Source organism: Rhinatrema bivittatum, chromosome 13 (assembly GCF_901001135.1).
Source record: "Rhinatrema bivittatum chromosome 13, aRhiBiv1.1, whole genome shotgun sequence".
Classification (NCBI taxonomy): Eukaryota; Metazoa; Chordata; class Amphibia; order Gymnophiona; family Rhinatrematidae; genus Rhinatrema; species Rhinatrema bivittatum.
In genome coordinates, this window is record NC_042627.1 from 81386549 (window position 1) to 81405238 (window position 18690).

The window sequence follows — 18690 nt, forward strand, 5'->3', positions numbered from 1 at the left end:
TATCCGAAAGAGTAAATAACCGATTCACATCTACCCGTTCTAGACCTCTCATGATTTTAAACACCTCTATCATATCCCCCCTCAGTCGTCTCTTCTCCAAGCTGAAAAGTCCTAACCTCTTTAGTCTTTCCTCATAGGGGAGTTGTTCCATTCCCCTTATCATTTTGGTAGCCCTTCTCTGTACCTTCTCCATCGCAATTATATCTTTTTTGAGATGCGGCGACCAGAATTGTACACAGTATTCAAGGTGCGGTCTCACCATGGAGCGATACAGAGGCATTATGACATTTTCCGTTTTATTCATCATTCCTTTTCTAATAATTCCCAACATTCTGTTTGCTTTTTTGACTGCCGCAGCACACTGAACCGACGATTTCAATGTGTTATCCACTATGACACCTAGATCTCTTTCTTGGGTTGTAGCACCTAATATGGAACCCAACATCATGTAATTATAGCATGGGTTATTTTTCCCTATATGCATCACCTTGCACTTATCCACATTAAATTTCATCTGCCATTTGGATGCCCAATTTTCCAGTCTCACAAGGTCTTCCTGCAATTTATCACAATCTGCTTGTGATTTAACTACTCTGCACAATTTTGTGTCATCTGCAAATTTGATTATCTCACTCGTCGTATTTCTTTCCAGATCATTTATAAATATATTGAACAGTAAGGGTCCCAATACAGATCCCTGAGGCACTCCACTGTCCACTCCCTTCCACTGAGAAAATTGCCCATTTAATCCTACTCTCTGTTTCCTGTCTTTTAGCCAGTTTGCAATCCACGAAAGGACATCGCCACCTATCCCATGACTTTTTACTTTTCCTAGAAGCCTCTCATGAGGAACTTTGTCAAACGCCTTCTGAAAATCCAAGTATACTATATCTACCGGTTCACCTTTATCCACATGTTTATTAACTCCTTCAAAAAAGTGAAGCAGATTTGTGAGGCAAGACTTGCCCTGGGTAAAGCCATGCTGACTTTGTTCCATTAAACCATGTCTTTCTATATGTTCTGTGATTTTGATGTTTAGAACACTTTCCACTATTTTTCCTGGCACTGAAGTCAGGCTAACCGGTCTGTAGTTTCTCGGATCGCCCCTGGAGCCCTTTTTAAATATTGGGGTTACATTTGCTATCCTCCAGTCTTCAGGTACAATGGATGATATTAATGATAAGTTACAAATTTTTACTAATAGGTCTGAAATTTCATTTTTTAGTTCCTTCAGAACTCTGGGGTGTATACCATCTGGTCCAGGTGATTTACTACTCTTCAGTGAACAATACTAGTTAAGCAGCACTTGACAGAGGATCGCTACAGCTCCTAAATATTAGTTACAGAAGATTTAATGAAATCCATTCCAGAGGATCCATTCCATTTCAGAGGATCTTCTACTAGTCGCTTACAGTCAAGTACAAGTATTAATCCTAATGTACCTGGCTTGCTCATAGAAATGCACCAATATATTCCAAAAGGAAAAAACCTGAAAAAGCCACCTAAAAAAATAGATTTATAATACAACTATACATATACTTCAGCTCAGCAATACAATAGCCAATTAAAACATAGCTTTTGTTCACATGAGCGCTATTTTCCCATGGTAGCTAAATTTTCCCAAAAATCAAGCCTAATCTCAAAGAAATTGAACTGGGTATTATACCTAAAGAGCACTGCAAAGTCACTGTTCAACCAAGAATTACTTATGTGGCTCAAAGCAGGTAGGAACCTTCTAAGGAAAGATGCTTTTTTTTTTTTTTTTTAATGCTATCAGTAAATCATTTATAAAATTATAAAATCTATCATTTGCACAGAATCTAGATCTCATTTATAATGTTTTCCAAATGTGCAATGTGGTTTCTATTCTGATCTGGAAACAGATTTTTCTCTCCATGCTCATGGCTACACCACCTTCTTGCTGATTCCTTTTTCTGGCTGGGCTCTGTATATCAAAATGAAATCATGAGTGATGCAGCAAATATAGTTATTGTGCCTATCTTATGCCATTCATCTGCAATGGACTCTGGGTATATGGCTTTATCGTCTTCTCTCCCTCCAGACTCTGGTGGATGCAAGTACATATAGAATTAAGCCCGATGCATGTTGATAAGATTTATCACCACCTTAAAATTTAGAAACATGCCCAGGATTTCAGAAGAGATGCAGGTGATATTTGCTGTGTCACTCAGTTTGATATACAAAGAGCCCAGCAATAAAAATGGAATCAGGAAGGTAGTGGTGCATCCATGTGTGGAACAAGAAATCTCTTAGCAGATCAGAAAAGAGAGACCACAATGCACATTTGGAAAACAATTATAAGTGAGATCTAGAGTCTCTGCAAATGATAGTTAGAAAAAGTAGCATGGTAGGAAAGCACAGAGGTAGATATTCAGTGCCATTACCTAGATAAGTAATTAGATAAGTAATTATTGTTGACTTGTTCTATGTGCATTGCACAAATGTTCAATTGCTCAAATGTTCTATGTAACGCCATAGCCGCGACTGTTCTGTTCTATGGAAACAGATATGATTTGATATTTTGTTCAAGAATGTCGGTATAGAAAAATTCTAAATAAATAAATAAGTAAGTTCAATCTTACTGTATCTGGTTAAGTGGCACCATTTCAATATTTGGCAGCATTTAGTGGCCACCACTTAGCTGGATAACTATTTATCAAGCTAAATAGCTGGCTAAGTGAGGGGTGAAATGGGGGCATAGCTACTTATCTGTCAGATCTAAAGTTAGCAAGCTAAACTTATCCGGCTAACAATTAGATATTTTATTTATTTATTTGCAGTTTTTATATACCGACATTTGTTTAGTAACCTCACATCGGTTCACAATTAACAGAAACATTGCAGCTGTGCCAAATAGAACGAACATGTGCAACAGTGCTTTACAATAAACATTTACAATAAACAATAAACTTTACAATAAACTTGTTAACAAACATATGCAATAGTGCTTTACAATAAACTTGTAACGGGGGGGGGGAGGGGAGAGAACAGTGGAACAATGAAAGGGAAAAATAATATAATGGTACAAAGCAAATTGTTATCTCACTGAATTTATAAGTCTATAAATAAATAGAATGAATTTATCAGTCTATAAAAAAATGGAATGAATTTTATAAAACACAATTGGAAAAGAAAAAAGCTGAGTATTATTCCAGTCGCCCTGCTGGAATATCCCAGTCAAGTTAGCCGATATGTTTATCGGCTAACTTGCTCAGCAAGATAGCGGCTGAATATTGACCTCACACTGTATCATTAAAAATAAAGTAATCATTCAGAAGGATCACCAGGAATTACAAATAATTTGGGATTAAATATTCTCCAGTTGGTGCTGGTTATTTGTCTTCAGAAACAGGGTAGTCACTTTTGTGCAATTTTGTTCTGACACTTTTCTAACAACCTGATGACTGATACTTGTCTGAAAAAAGCATGAAATCCATATCCAGTGCTGTGCAGCTCAAATTAGCCAGATACATTTATTTTTTATTTTTTTTATTTAAAAATTCTTCTATACCGTCGTTAAGTTAGATAACCATCACAACGGTTTACAGTTAGGGACGATAGTAAAAGGAATGGTATAGATTACAACTTAATCATGTGCCATCATAGTACGGTAACATTTTAATACAATAAACTATGTGTGTAAGTTAAGCTTGTATACTGGGACCAAATTAGGCGGTTTATATTTAACCTTAATATGCATTTGTATGTTACAGAAATAGTTCACCTCTCATCAATAACTGATTCATCTATAGGTCCCCCTTCTCAACTTATATTCAATGGAACAACTATCCCCATATCAAAATCCGCAAAAAACTTAGGCATAACCATCAATACAGACCTTTCTTTAAAACAGCATATATCTGTATTAACTAGGAATTCTTTCTACAAACTTCAACTCTTAAAACGTCTACGTCCTCTACTTTTCTTTCATGACTTTCGGACCATTCTTCAATCACTCATCTTCTCCGGACTGGATTACTGTAATTCTCTATACATAGGTCTCCCAGAAAACACACTTCATTCACTTCAATTAATCCAAAATGCAGCAGCACGTATCCTAACAAATTCTTCAAAAAAAAATCATATCACCCCAATACTTCAATCTTTACATTGGTTACCAGTCAAATACAGAATACAGTTTAAAATTCTATCCATTATACACTCTCTCATTCATACCCCTAACTCAGTTACTTTATGCACTATCCTCCGCATTTATAAACCTACCAGACACCTAAGGTCAATGGACAAAAATCTTCTTGATATCCCATCACCTCGACAAGCCCGCTTAGATATTACTAGAAAAAGAGCTTTTTCAGTCATAGGTCCCATTTTATGGAATTCATTACCAGATTCCATCAGATCCATACCCAACTCCAAACAATTCAAAAAATCTTTAAAAACACATTTATTTCAAATTGCATTTCATATACCACCCACCAAATAATGCATCATATTCCCAGTTTTGGCACCTGATCCCGATTCTTTTCACTTGCTTTCTGATTTGTTTAAATTACCTATTTTATTTTAATTTTATTTTATGTTAATGAATAATTTTTGTAATTTTTATATCTTCTATAACTAAGTTATCTTTAAGTAACCTTTACTTTAGTTTTTTATTAGTTTTTATCCCTTTTATTTGATATTTGTAAACCGTTTTGATTAAACACTGTTTGTAAAGACGGTATAGAAATATTTTTAAATAAATAAATAAAATAACTTCAATATTGGTGCGTCCTTGTTAATCAACTGTTTTTCTCCTTCTCTATCTTTTTTATAAAAAGCTTGTTTAAAGAGCCAGGTTTTCAGTTTTGAATATTTTTAAATTTCTCTGCAGCCTAATTTCGAGTGGCATGGTGTTCCATAGCACGGGGCCAGCCAGAGATAGTGCTCTTTCCCTTACTTAAGAACATAAGAAATTGCCATGCTGGGTCAGACCAAGGATCCATCAAGCCCAGCATCCTGTTTCCAACAGAGGCCAAAACCAGGCCACAAGAACCTGGCAATTACCCAAACACTAAGAAGAACCCATGCTACTGATGCAATTAATAGCGTGAGGCATGCTGTTTTAACAGAGGGGACAGTTAGTAGAGCCTTATTAGCCGATCTCAGGTTTCTTTGCGGGACATGTACGCGTAGTGCAGTGTTAAGTCAGTCAGCTTTTTCCTCGTGGATTAGTTTATGAATAATACATAAAGCCTTATACTGTATTCTTTGTTCGATTGGAAGCCAGTGTAATTCAGCGAGTGTTCCTGTAATATAGTCACTTTTTTTTGCCAGTCAAAATTCTAGCAGCTGAGTTTTGTAAAATTTGCAATGGCCGCATTGTAGATTGTGGTAGTCCTAATAGTAGGGAGTTTCAGTAATCTGTGCTAGTGAATATCATTGCCTGTAGGACCGTGTGGAAATTGTTTAGTGTTAGTAGAGGTTTTAGTCTCCTCAGGATCATTAGTTTCGCATATCCTTCTTTTATTTTCAATGAGATGTGTTGTTTCATGTTTAGCTCAGGGTCATTTATTACTCCTAGATTCCGGACTTTTGTTGCTAGCCCAGTAGCCTGAGCATTTTTGAGTGTGGGTGTTGGTTGTATGTGGTGTATGTTTTTACGTTCTAGGTGTAAGAATTCCGTTTTGTCGACATTTATTACTAGCTCCATCTGATTTAGGAGCTGTTTGATTATTTCAAGATACATATTGGCAAGTTTCATTGTTTCTTCAATGGTATTTACAATGGGTAGCAGTAACTGTATATCATCTGCGTATATGTAATGTATTATTCCAAGTCCCGCTAGTAGGTGACATATCGGGAGGAGATAAAGTGTTAAAAAGTGTTGCCGATAGTGCTGATCCCTATGGTACACCGGTTAGCAGTGTGACTTTGTCCGAGAGTGTATTTTTGATTTGAACTTGAAAACATCTATTGTTTAAGTAATCCTCAAACCATTTTATTGTTTTATTAGTGAGCCCTATTTCTTTAAGTCTGTTGAGTAGTATTTTGTGGTTTACTGTGTCAAATGCTGCGGAGAGATCTAATAGAACCAGAATGCAGTGTGTTCCTGTATCAAATCCTCTTAATATATTATCTGATAAGGCCAGTAGCATCTAACTTAGCCGGGATATTTAGTGGTGCGGCAGTGCCGCAGAATACACCCGGCTATCAAAGTCAGGTGGATAGAATTATCTGGGTAACTTTAGGACAGATCAGCTGCACAACCAGAGACAGCCAGATAACTTATCCAACCCGCCCCCAACTTACCTGGCTCTTTCAACAAGCAGATGCATAATTTATGATGACAGATTTTGTTTTTACCTCCCATGATTTTCCTTGTTGCCTACTATTTTATTACATTTTTTAAAATGTTATATATACAATTTTATTTGTGCATTTTTACTGTCTCTTAACAAAAAACTTTGTATTTCATTTTATATTTTTATTGTAAACCGATGTGATGTCTTCCACAAACTTCGGTATACAAAACTAAATAAATAAATAAAATGTTGGGTTTGCCATTTAGACGGATAATGAGAAATTACTATTTACCTGATAATTTCCTTTTCCTTCAGGTAGATAGATGGATTCAGGACCTATGGGTTATGCACCACTACCAGAAGATGGAGACGGAGCAAACTAACATCATAGTATATACACTCCTGCAGTGACATCTGCCTGCCAGTATTCTCTTCAAAAGCAACTGTGGACAGACTAGCAAAAACTTGATTAAAAATAGACAACCATTTCTGTACTCAACCAACAAGAAACACTGAACTCAGGCAAGAACATATAGCAATTGGATGAACACTTACCAGTAATCCCCTGGAACAGGCAGCCACACAGGACGACCATCACACAATCATTCGGCAGCCAATGGCAGGAAGCTGAATCCATCTATCCACCTTAAGGAAAAGGAAATTATCAGGTAAGTAATTCCTCATTTCCTAGAATATGGACAGATGGATTCAGGAACAGTGGCATGTACCCAAGCTACTCCCAAACAGGGTGAGAGGCTGCCCGCAGTCCAGTCAACACTGCACGTGCAAAGACTGCGTCCTCCCGGGCCTGCACATCCAGATGATAAAACCTGTATAGCAAGTTTAAGTGATTAATTTTGTTTCTGTTTAGTAGCATTTGTTTTAATATGTGTGTTTTACTGTATGCTGTCTAGAGCCTATGTAGGTAGCATATAAATCTGTTCATAAAATAAAACATACATACTTGAAAGGGAAGGCCCAAACTATTGCAGAGATGGATGTTAAAAATTCTTGCTGAAAACTCTCAATAAATCCTGGCATGTTTCTAATGAAACTATACATACTTCAATTATAAAATAGCCATGATTCCAATGAACCAGTTCTCAATTAAACATATGTATCTTCTTGCATACTTCAACAAAAGAGTATCACACTGTCAGCATCACATAACGTAGGGCATGAATCTTTTCATCGCTGCTGCTTTTTATTTGACTCGGGAGATACTAGATATCAGTTGATCAGAAAGTCAATCGTTGAGTATCCTAGCCTGGACAAAGGCCCTGTGTTTCAAACTAGGCTTCCTCAGGAGAGGCAGCAAAAATTCATACAGATTTTCTTGTATAGGACACATAAATCACACACACAAGAGATATTGATTTGTCATTTTCAAAAGGATTCAAACACACTTGTAATATCTGAGCCTCCCTGCTACTACCTCTTCAGGTGCAATAACAGTTTTCTGTAATATGTAGTTTTTGTTAAATTTTGGGGTTTTTTCTAGATAAAATAAACATTGTATAAAAAATAAAAATATTTTTTCACAAGTTTTCTATTAGTGTTCTTTGTTAGTGGATATGTGATATATTTATTTTGTGTGTATCTGCTTGAGATCCATAACAAAAGAAAGGAGAAAAAAAATTTGTATTTTTTGGTGCTTTCTTCCCTTGAACTGCCACACAGTGAAGTGGAAAGAGGTAAGGTTATAATGGAGACTTACTACCTCCACATGCTTGCTCATGCTTTACAGGTGGGAACTGGACTGGTCTAGTGAGAGTCACGGAAAGAAAATTATCAGGTAAGATATCATTTAGCCTTTATCTACCTGCTAGGATAAGGGATATACCAAAGCTAATATTCCCTAGGATGGGAAGATGCACGCACCGCCTCTAATATGCTAGCTCATCAATCCTATAGCACTCGGAAAGAGAGTGTGGCTGCTCTGTAGACTTTTTTCTGGGGTTACCCTAGAAACTTCTGCCCAAGATATTGCTTGGGCCCTAGTAGAGTGTGCCCATAAACAAAGTGATATTGCCTTCCTTTCTAGAATATAAGCTGACACAACAGCTGCCTTAATCCACCTGGCTAACGCTGACTTGGAGACTGCTTCTCCTCTGCACAACCCACCACATAGTACAAATATGCTGTCCAACTTCCTGGAGGGATGTGTGACCTTAAGATATCTTAGAAAAACTGCCTGACATCCAGACAGTGCAATTCTAGGCTTTGTCAACAAGACATAGTTATCCAGAAGGCTGGCAGGGTGATTGTTTGGTTCAGATGGAAGGAAAGGGTAGTTGGTTCAGATGGAAGGAAGACAATATCTTCTGAAGGAAGGAGGGAACTGGTCTAAGAGAGACCTTGTTCCATGAGAAGTTTAAATATAGGTCCCTGCATGAGAGAGCTTGTAGCTCTGAAATCTGTCTGAACAAACTACTACCACAAAAACTGCCTTTAAGGACAGGTCTTTGAGGGAAACCTGCTTTAGCAGCTGAAACAGTAGTCTAGCAGGGCCTTGAGCAGTAAATTTAGGTCCCATAGTGGAATCAGAGGATGGACAAAGGGATCTGATGCGTTTTGCCCCTTTGAGGCAGCACATGACATCTGGGTGTGTGGCTTCACTTAGGCTCTTGACTGGGCCTCAAACATGAGACTGCTGCTACCTGTACTGGCAAGCTCCTTGCCTTTCATGGGAAAACTTCTCCCGGAGTGGTAGAAGTTCTTGAACAGATGCCACAGCTGAATATAAGCCAGCAAGGTTGAGGTTCTCCTTGCCTTTAGCATGGTTGATATGACAATGGGTGAATATCCTTTTTCATTCAGACATGCCCTCTCAAGAGGTTTGCTGTAAGACAAAATGAAGTTGGGCCTCCAGAGTTACTGGGCCTTGACATAGCAGTCATTGATCGGCTGGAACGCACTTTGGAGAGCCCATCAGGAATCTTCTAAGATCTTCATACCAAGCTCTTTGCTGAGAGCGCATATGGATGCTCGAGAGCCTGAGCCTGTGCTACAGCACAACCTGCACAACCCAGGAGCTGGCTACGGTCTATGCCGCTCTTAACAACTCAATCACAGGACTTTAATCCCAAGATTTTGAAGCAATATTTCTGGCCTAGTAGTCTACCTATTCCTTGAACGTCAAACTTTCTTCGTAGTTGAGTCCCTCATTCTTAATAATTCAGTCCCCAATTCAATTCCAAAGGCCTTTTGTTCAGCAAATACTTGAAATATTCCCCTGGATGAAGCCCTTGTGCATCTGAAGTGATGATACGTACAGTCACCAGAAATCATTGGGTAGATGTTTGATCCAATATTATGTGGTAACATAGAATAACATCAAAACCGCAAATACGTTTAACTGACCACCCACTGAAGTGATAACATGGTATTTAATGTATCAAAACCTAAGCATCTCTTTTTCAAAAATCTGCCACATCCTTAAAATGCTCATTTCCACTCATGCAGTGTCAGCATGGTGCTCCATATTCATATGAAAATCCAATATTTATTGTATTTATTTATTTATTTATAACTTTTTTATACCGAGGTTCAGGTAACAGAGTTACTTATCACTCCGGTTTACATTCCAACAGGCAATAAATAATGACAATAATATGTCTTACAAAGAACAAGGAGGAGAACAACTGGGAATAAACATAACTAGGAAAGAAACAATATGTAAAGGTAGAAAGAGGTGGACTTGAGGGGATTCAATCCAAAAGGGGAAGTAGACTAATGGAGGAGGAGAAGGAGAAGTTAATAAGGCTGATTAAACATGAGAAAGGGCCCTGTATAGGGATAGTTTGTGGAAGCTGTGAAGCAACTTGATATTATGAGAAAGCTTGGCTGAATAGCAAAGTCTTGATATATATACATACAATATACAAACATATGACACTCATTTATGGTTTTAATTATGTATGTTTTATTGGACATTGTTTAGAATCTTGTATGCCTGGTGATTAAGAAATTTTAATAAACTGTAAATTATTGAAGCTGCCATCACTGATTAAATAAATCATACTTCACTAAATGTCCAAAGGTATACAATATGCATATCTACTGGTGGTCTATCATTGTGAAAAATATAAAAATGTCCACTACTGAAAGATGATAAAATCTAGATTCAAGAAACTGGAACTCAACTATTCTTATTACCTTATACTGGCTGCCTATCGAATGCTATATCCAATTTAAGACACTCTGCACTTTATACAAATTAATATATGGTGAGCAAGGGGACTGGCTTAACGCAGCAATTCGGCTTCACGTGCCCCAAAGAAATATAAGGTCTGCTAACAAAGGCAAACTTTCAATACCTACTGTACAATCCGCCCATCTTAGCCAAGTTAGAGAAAGAGCTGTGTCGCTTGCGAGGCCTAAATTATGGAATGCATTGCCTAAGGAGCTGAGATTACAAGCTGATTTTAAGAAGTTCAAACGGGAACTAAAAACCTGGATGTTTGAAAAGGCATATATGGCTGAAAAATGAGGTAGCATCCTATTTCTAACTTTTAAACATTCTTTATTTTAACTTTTATCTATTTTGGTCCTTTTAACTATTTTATAATAATTGTTTATCCCATTATTATTCACAATTTAGGTTTTAATTGTTTATTAGCTTTTTATGAATTTATCCTATGTATTTTAAAAAGCTGTAAACCATTGTGATAGCTCATCTGAATGACAGTATAGAAAATTTGATAAATAAATAGACCCCAACAAAAGCCTTTGTTTTGCCCTATGAAAGGCTTCTTTGGGGTTTATTTGCCACACCGCTTATGAGTCCAATTCAGGAAAAAGCTGAAGCAGTTCAAATGAACATCATGTAGCTGAAAGCGTTTTTGGTTAATGCACTTCTGAAAACAGTCAGCGGAACTTCATGTCTTCTATTCTGTAGTTCCACAGCAGTGCTTATGGTTCTTCTCACCTTGGGCAAGTAAGTTCACCCCCTGTTTCCTCAGGTACAAACTTAAAAGTGAATTTTAAAAGCCCAGTGCCCGCCAAAACCAGGAGATGCATGCACAAGATGGGCTGGCGCATGCCAAGCATATTTTAAAAGCCGTCCAGATATGTGCGTACTTGCCGCTGTGCGCACAAATAAAAAGAAGTTTAAAAAAAGAAAAAAAAAAGGAGCGGGTCGTGGGTATTGTCATTCCTGGATTTTAACTTCAAATCAGCACATAAATACGTTGACAGGCATTACTCCTGGGGGAATTCTGCACACAAAATTCTGCAAACTTTATATTGGTCAAAATAACACAATTTACATGACAGCCTTTAAGTAACTACATTTTAAATTATTACAAAAGAAAGTTGTTACTTAAAGTTGCAGAATCTATATAAATAAAAATGTTAAATAGTTTGGACAAAATCGCTAATCTCAGAAACCACTGAACCGATTGCTTTCAAATTTGGACACAACCTTCATTTCGCATACAGGAAGGTTCTTCTGTACTTACATTACAGATATGTCACACCTGTGACAGATAAAATAGGTTTTAAAATTTTTTCCAGAAAACAGCGACATCTGCTGGACGTAAGCGCCATCTGTTACACCTTACACTAACGCTCGCTACACTAATCATTTCGCCAGTCCAGGTCCATGTTTCACTTCCATTTTAACACATTCGCGCACTTTTTTCGCCGGAAGATATCTATTTCCTTTACTGATAAAATACACCCACCGCCCTCCTCGCACCCCCCACACACATGCCAAATTGATTTACTTCCCAGGCCCTCACAACACACACAAAACCTGACAGAAGTCCGGGAGGCTCCAGCGGGGGGCCAGGACTGGTCCGGGACACATCTCCTGCACTACGGCCGTCGGCTGCCAGCAATCAACATGGCGCCAACGGCCCTTTCCCTTACTATGCCACTCGGGGACACCAATGGCGGCAATAGCCCATGTGACATAGTAAGGGCGGGGGCCTCTCGGCGCCATTTTCAGGACTGGCAGCCGGCAGACCTTTGCCCTTACTATGTCAGAGGACCTACCGCTGCCATTGCTCCTCCCCACTGACATAGTAAGGGCAAAGGGCCGTCGGAACCCGTTTCAGTGCACGCAGCCGACGGACCAACACCAATACATCGCTCCCGGACCGCTCCTCAACGCCCACTCCACCGACTGACATTTTTATCAGGTCTAGGGGGGTCTGGAGGGTGGTGATGAATTTATTGCGAACATCTTGAGGAGGGGTCATGAGGGGGGGGGGCAGGAGAGTGTGAGGTGGTTAGTTTAAGAAAACTTTTCTCATAGGATTGTTTTTAGGGGGAAGGGGGAGGTTCACACACAAATACATACATAAACTTGCACAATCTCGGGAACGCACCAAAATAGCCCTCCCCAGACCACAAAACAAATTTGGAAGTGCAAATTTGGTTAGGCACTCCCCTATTTGGCTACATAACACGCACAGACGCCCAGGGACAGACCACATGTAGCACCAACAATTTTAATTTCCCAGGTCTTGGGAGGGGGCAGGAGGGTGGGGGGTTCCCACAGAAATAGAAAGACAAAGATTTTCTGATCTGAAGGGTAGGCAGTAGGCGGGGGGGGGGGGGGGGGGGGGGAGGTGACAGTGAGGGGAGGGAGATTGAGGGGGGAGGTGAGTGTGAGGGGAGAGAGTTGGAGTGGGGACAGGGGAGGGAAGGGGGGGTGAGTGACCAAGGGGGAGGAGGATGAGTGACTGAAGTAAATGAGCAAGGGGAAGGGGGAGAGAGGGTAAAGAACCTGACTCTGCCACTGCAACGCGTGGCCGGGGACCGCTAGTTTTAAATATTTTGAGCAGAATTTCCCTAGAAATTCACTGTAAGAGTGTCCCTTCTACTCGTTCTCCCTACTCCCCTGGCCACTTTGCTCTCTCAGGCCCCCAACTCTTCCACCTGCCAGTATCTCTCCCTTCCACCTCTATGCTCAACCCCTTCCACTCTATTGCCAGTCCCAGAGTTTGACCCCATTCTCAGTACTGCCCCTCACACAGGCTCCCTCTGTCCCTCCCTCTCTCACACACATGCTCCCTCTCTCTAATACACATACACACACCTTCGTACAGGCTCCCTCACATACACAATCCCTTCACACAGGCTAGCACCTTCATGTACACACAATCCCTTTTTCATACACAAGAGCTCCCAATCTCTCAAACACACACACTCCTTCACAATCTCCTCATATAGGCTCCCTCTCTCTGAAACCCACACTCAAAGCATCCCCCCACCCACCCTCTCTTACCTCCCATGCTCTCTCTCACCTTCCCCACCCCCCCCTTACGAACCATGCTCTCTCTCACACTCCTCACCCCCCCTCACCAACCAAGCTCTCTGTCACCCTCCCCTCTCTCACAAACACATTCTCTCTCACTGGCATGCCGCGGGACGCGCTCCGTTCGCAGTGAAGATGAAAGCCCGTTCACGGCACACGGGAGCCTTCCCTTTTCGCCGTGAACGGCGCGCGGGGCCTTCATCTTTGCTGCAAATGGAGTGCGTCCCGTGTGCCGCAGGACGCACTCCGTTCGCAGCATGCCAGGGTCTCCTCTGCTATTTTCTGCCGTGCTGAGATGCCGCCACTCTCGCGATGGCTGCTGTCCGTGCGCTTCCGGTTTTGGAGGGAGGAAATCGGCGAGGCAACAGAGAAAATCTGCAGGAAGGACGACAAGGGAGGAACTCTGCGAGGTGAGAGAGGAAATCTGCGGGAAGGGGGATTCTGAGCAAATTCTGCATTCCGCAGTAGCGCAGAATTCCCCCAGGAGTAAGGCATGCACTAGGGTCCCCTGCTGTGTAACTTGTAAAACAAAAAATTCTAAGCAGATGAGTGGGGTTTTAAAGGTTGGGGATAACAGGGGAGAAGGGAGGCTAATAAATTAGGGGGCTTTGGAAATCCTATTCCTTCCCTGGGAAAACTGGCAATGGCATACGACTTTTAAAATCCCCCCATTTATGCTGTAGGAGCGGCATTTGCACGTATAGGCACGTGTCCACTTAAAATTGTGCGCAGTCAAGCTATTTTATGACATGCGTGCATATACGCACGTTATAAAATAGCCAGGCCGACAAACGTGTGCACACACACACACCGGTTTAAAAAGTTACTGTCTTAGATTGTGTTGAGAAGGGGGTGTTTTAGTGTGCCCTTGGGCCTCAGCCCAACCCCAGACGGATCCAGGACCGAACCGAGGGTTGGCGACTTGTCCCAGGATGGCAGAGACACGGTCTTACCCTCTGCCGGGCCTGCAAGCTCCCAGCACCAACAACATGATGATGTTGGTAGGAGAACGGTTCTCCGACCGTTCCGAGCCCTTTTGGTCCTGCCGCTTGGATCAGCATGGAGCAACAGGCCGGCCTGAGGATGAGGGCAGATGGAGGCCTTGACACGAAGACATGACACCAAGGTTGATGCGACGGCATCACAGACGAGGGTTGAAGCGAAGACATGACACCAGGGCTGATGCAACAGCATCAGAGGCAAGAGGAGGAACTTGACGAAGTCCAGATGAGACGAGAAGCTGGGCAGGTAGACATTGGCACTGTCTCTCAGGGTGTCCTACTCAGCCCACCTTCACGGGCGGACCCAATGGGCTGGTCGCGGACCACCCTGTCCCACTGTGCGCCCTACACAGCCCAAGGAGGCTGGTCACAGACCACACGGAGAGCGGGACAAGAGCAGGGAAGAATCCAGCCAAGGCAGAACTTCGACGACGGAGCCAGATGCCATCCGAAGCACCACAAAGGCTGGCAGGACAAGACGGCTCAGGAGCACAGGACACCAGTCCACTGCCGGCATCTCCCATGACGAAGCTGCGTCACCTGGAGATCCACGGCCAGCAGAACAGAAGGCTTCGGAGCAAGAACCAACACCAAGGAGGGCTAGAACACCAGGAAGCGAGACATTTTATTTATTTATTTATTTTTGGTTTTTTATATACCGATCTTCTTGCATTGGATGCAAATCAAACCGGTTTGAGACATCAGGAGATGAGACACCAGGACCTCAGGCAATGAAGACATGGCATGACGAGACGACACAAGGAGCTCCACAAAGAAGACAGAAGACCTATGGAGCTCTGGCAGGCAGGAGCCTCCAGGACTGAAGACACTCCGATGCAAGGCAAAGAACAATGGCAAGACCACCCCTTTTATAGGGCTGCAACAGGAAATAGTCACTAGGTGGGGCCCAGGGCATATCCAGCCGTGGGCCCTTTAAATATAGAAGAGAGGCGCAGCCGCGCGCCTAAGAGCAGCAGGAAACAAGCTGTGCAGGACTGTGGACAGCGGTCCTGCACAGACGTCAGCGCGTAGGGAGCAGGGCTGGGCCAGGACGCAGGCCTCGATGACGGCAGCGGCTCCAGCCGCTGCAGAAGGCCCCGGGGGCGGCTCCAGCCACCAATCCAGGCCGGGGCATGTGGCACCCAGCTCCGGGGATCACCAGGACGTCGGCGGCGGCTCCGTGCCGCAAAGATGGCAGGTGGAAGTCCGCGGCTCCAGCTGCGGTGAAGATCACAGCAGGATGGGCGGCCTCCGGACCGCGAAGGCAATCGAATCCGCAGCTCCAGCCGCATAGGCAGGCCCGACCTCGGCGGCGTCCAGCCGCGTCGGGCACAGTAGCATGAGAGGAAAAGGTGAGTGCCTGCTCGCAGGGAGGCCCGCAGGCAGTGTTCATAACAGATTGTGATCCCCCCTGGGACAGGGAATTATCTATAGTACCTGAATGTAATCCACTTTGAAGTGCTGAAAAGTGTAATATAGATAATAAAATAATATATTTGTTATGTCTCATATTGGCCCTACCAAGCAAAACTTCTGGCCTGGAATGGCCATTCCCCTAGGAGGCTTTATATCAGCTTTCTCTTGAGAGTATAGAGGCACTTATGTATAATATTAGGTAAATTAAGAGGTAGCAGGTGTTTATCTTTTGTTGCATTTTCTGGGCCAGTCAGAGAGGGAACAGGCTAACCCAGCCTTGGATTCCTGACCAGTGTCAGGAGGGTGTTCCTGCCAGTCTACTCCCTAGCTGATTTGGATACCCCTCCGGGTTACTTTCGGGATTTAGAGCTTTTCGTGGTAGGAGCCTCACCAGACACCTGGGCCTTTCTTGATACAGGGGGCATTGGGAACCCTGTGTTAGGGACACCCAGGGATAGGGAAGACCTGCCCTCAGAGGTGATGACCCATTATGAGGAATAACTCTGGTGTTAATTCGGTTAAGAGAAATGGACATTTAAGTTGAGACCTCCAGGAGGAAGATTTTTGGCTGAATCTTCCTACCTGCAGTAGAGAAGGGTAAGAGTACCTGTTTCCATGGATCCCTCCCATAAGAGATCCAGAGGAGAGAGAGAGAGACTGAGATAAATCTAAAGAAGTGGAAGAACTGCTAAACATGAGTAAAAGAGCTGTAAGAATTTCAGAGGACACCCTTCAGGAGTCTTCAAGACCCTGGGGAGAGGAAAGAGAACTGTGCAAGGACAGGATTTTTGGCCATCCCTAGAAGGGATTTGTTTGCTCAGCTTAAAAGCTGCCCTGCCCATTGGGATCTCCATCTCACCTATCCCAGGAGGGTGGCAGGATCCCTCACCTGCACAGACAGACAGAGGTGAATACTGTAATTGAGAGAAGACAGACTGTGGTGCTGAAAGCAATTTATTGTGCAATCTACAACTATCTTATTCAGTAAATTAGTAAACCTTATTCAGACCGGTGAGACAAGCATATGGAGGCACTCTACAGGCCCCCCCTATCAAACGGCATTAAGGAAAAGAGCTCTCTCTACCGCCGGACCAAAGCAATGGAACTCGCTCCCTCCAGACCTCAGGCTCATACAATGTCCAATCACCTTTTTAAAAAAAAGACTCAAGACCTGGTTGTTCAACCAAGCCTTCTCTTAACTCATCTACCTCATCATATCTCCCACTAGTAAACTTTGTTCTTGGCATCTCCTTAATGGTACTCTCGCTTTAATAAACCCGAGTTAGATGCACTTAATACCTTTGCCTAGTCACCGAACACTACACCAGCAAGCATTAGGCTTGCCGGTTAATCCACCTTGCTTATATACTGTGTTAAACCCAGTTCTTTGTATCCAAGTTTGATTACCCTGGTTTAATGTAAGACATTCTCATGTCATGGTTATTATTGGAATGTAAACCGATGTGATTGGTAACTATGTTACTTGAATATCGGTATATAAAAATGCTAAATAAATAAATAAATTTAAAGTTTGGACACTAACCCAGTGCATCTAGCGTTTTTATTTAGGCACACTGCACTCACAGAGATTCCTCCTCTCCCAGTGATAACTAAAAGAATGTCAGCCACCCCAGGACTGGGACCCGAAAGAAACCCTTTCCCAAAGGATCCACACCCTGGGGAAAGGATCACAGAAAAGAACTAGTCATGGTTCCTGCCTCAAAGAACATACAAATAAGTTTATGGCCCCACCATTGCAGGACAGGCACACTGGAGAGAGAGAGAGCGAGAGAGAATATAAATATAGCAAATACTGCTTACCTGTAACAGGTGTTCTCACAGGACAGCAGGATGTTAGTCCTCACATATGGGTGACATCACAGGATAGAGCCTAATCAAGGAACACTTCTGTCAAAGTTTCCAGAATTTTGACTCGCCCCTACTGGGCATGCCCAGCATGGCACTAACCCTGCAGCCAGCAGGGGTCTCCCTTCAGTCTTGTTAAAAAGCTACAGGTAGTGCCGAAAATAAAAGAAAACGTTACGAACCCAACACCGCGGGGTGGCTGACTGGTTTCATGAGGACTACCATCCTGCTGTCCTGTGAGAACACCTGTTACAGGTAAGCAACATTTGCTTTCTCACAGGACAAGCAGGATGGTAGTCCTCACATATAGGTGAGTACCGGGCTGAGGATGTCCGAACATGCACCAAATGTACGCAGGCGTGCAAGGCACTAGGCCTGGGATGAAATTTTGCCGAGGACATCCTGAACCTCACGGGCAGGCGGAAGGGTGTTGGTACGTCAAGTTGTGAATAGTTTACGCAGGACAGATTGGCCGAAGATGGAATCTTGTCTTCCGGCTTTGTCTAAGCAATAATGGACTGTAAAAGTTTGGAGAGAACTCCAAGTGGCAGCCCTGCAAATGTAAGGAAGCGGCACCGATCGTAGGTGTGCTACTGAAGTCGCCATGGCCCTCATAGAGTGTGCTTTAACACGGTCTTGAAGCGGAATGCCTGCTTGCTGATAGCAAAAGGATATGCAGTCCGCTAACCAGGAGGAGAGAGTCTGCTTACCCACAGGCTGCCCCAATTTGATAGGATGGAAAGAAACAATTGATTGCTCTTCCTGTAGGCAGCTGTACGATCTAGGTAGAACGCTAGAGCCCGTTTGCAGTCAAGGGTATGCAGAGCCTGCTCTCCTGGATTGGAATGGGGCCTGGGAAAAAAGGTAGGTAGTA

At 42.6% G+C, this 18690-nt stretch overlaps 1 protein-coding gene across 5 annotated transcripts in view; it reads right to left on the reverse strand.

Annotated features, from left to right (window-relative positions):
• The window catches only part of ANP32A (acidic nuclear phosphoprotein 32 family member A), a 108593-nt gene that overhangs the window by 64993 nt on the left and 24910 nt on the right, over nt 1–18690 (reverse strand). The gene's annotated exons all lie outside the window — the stretch shown is intronic.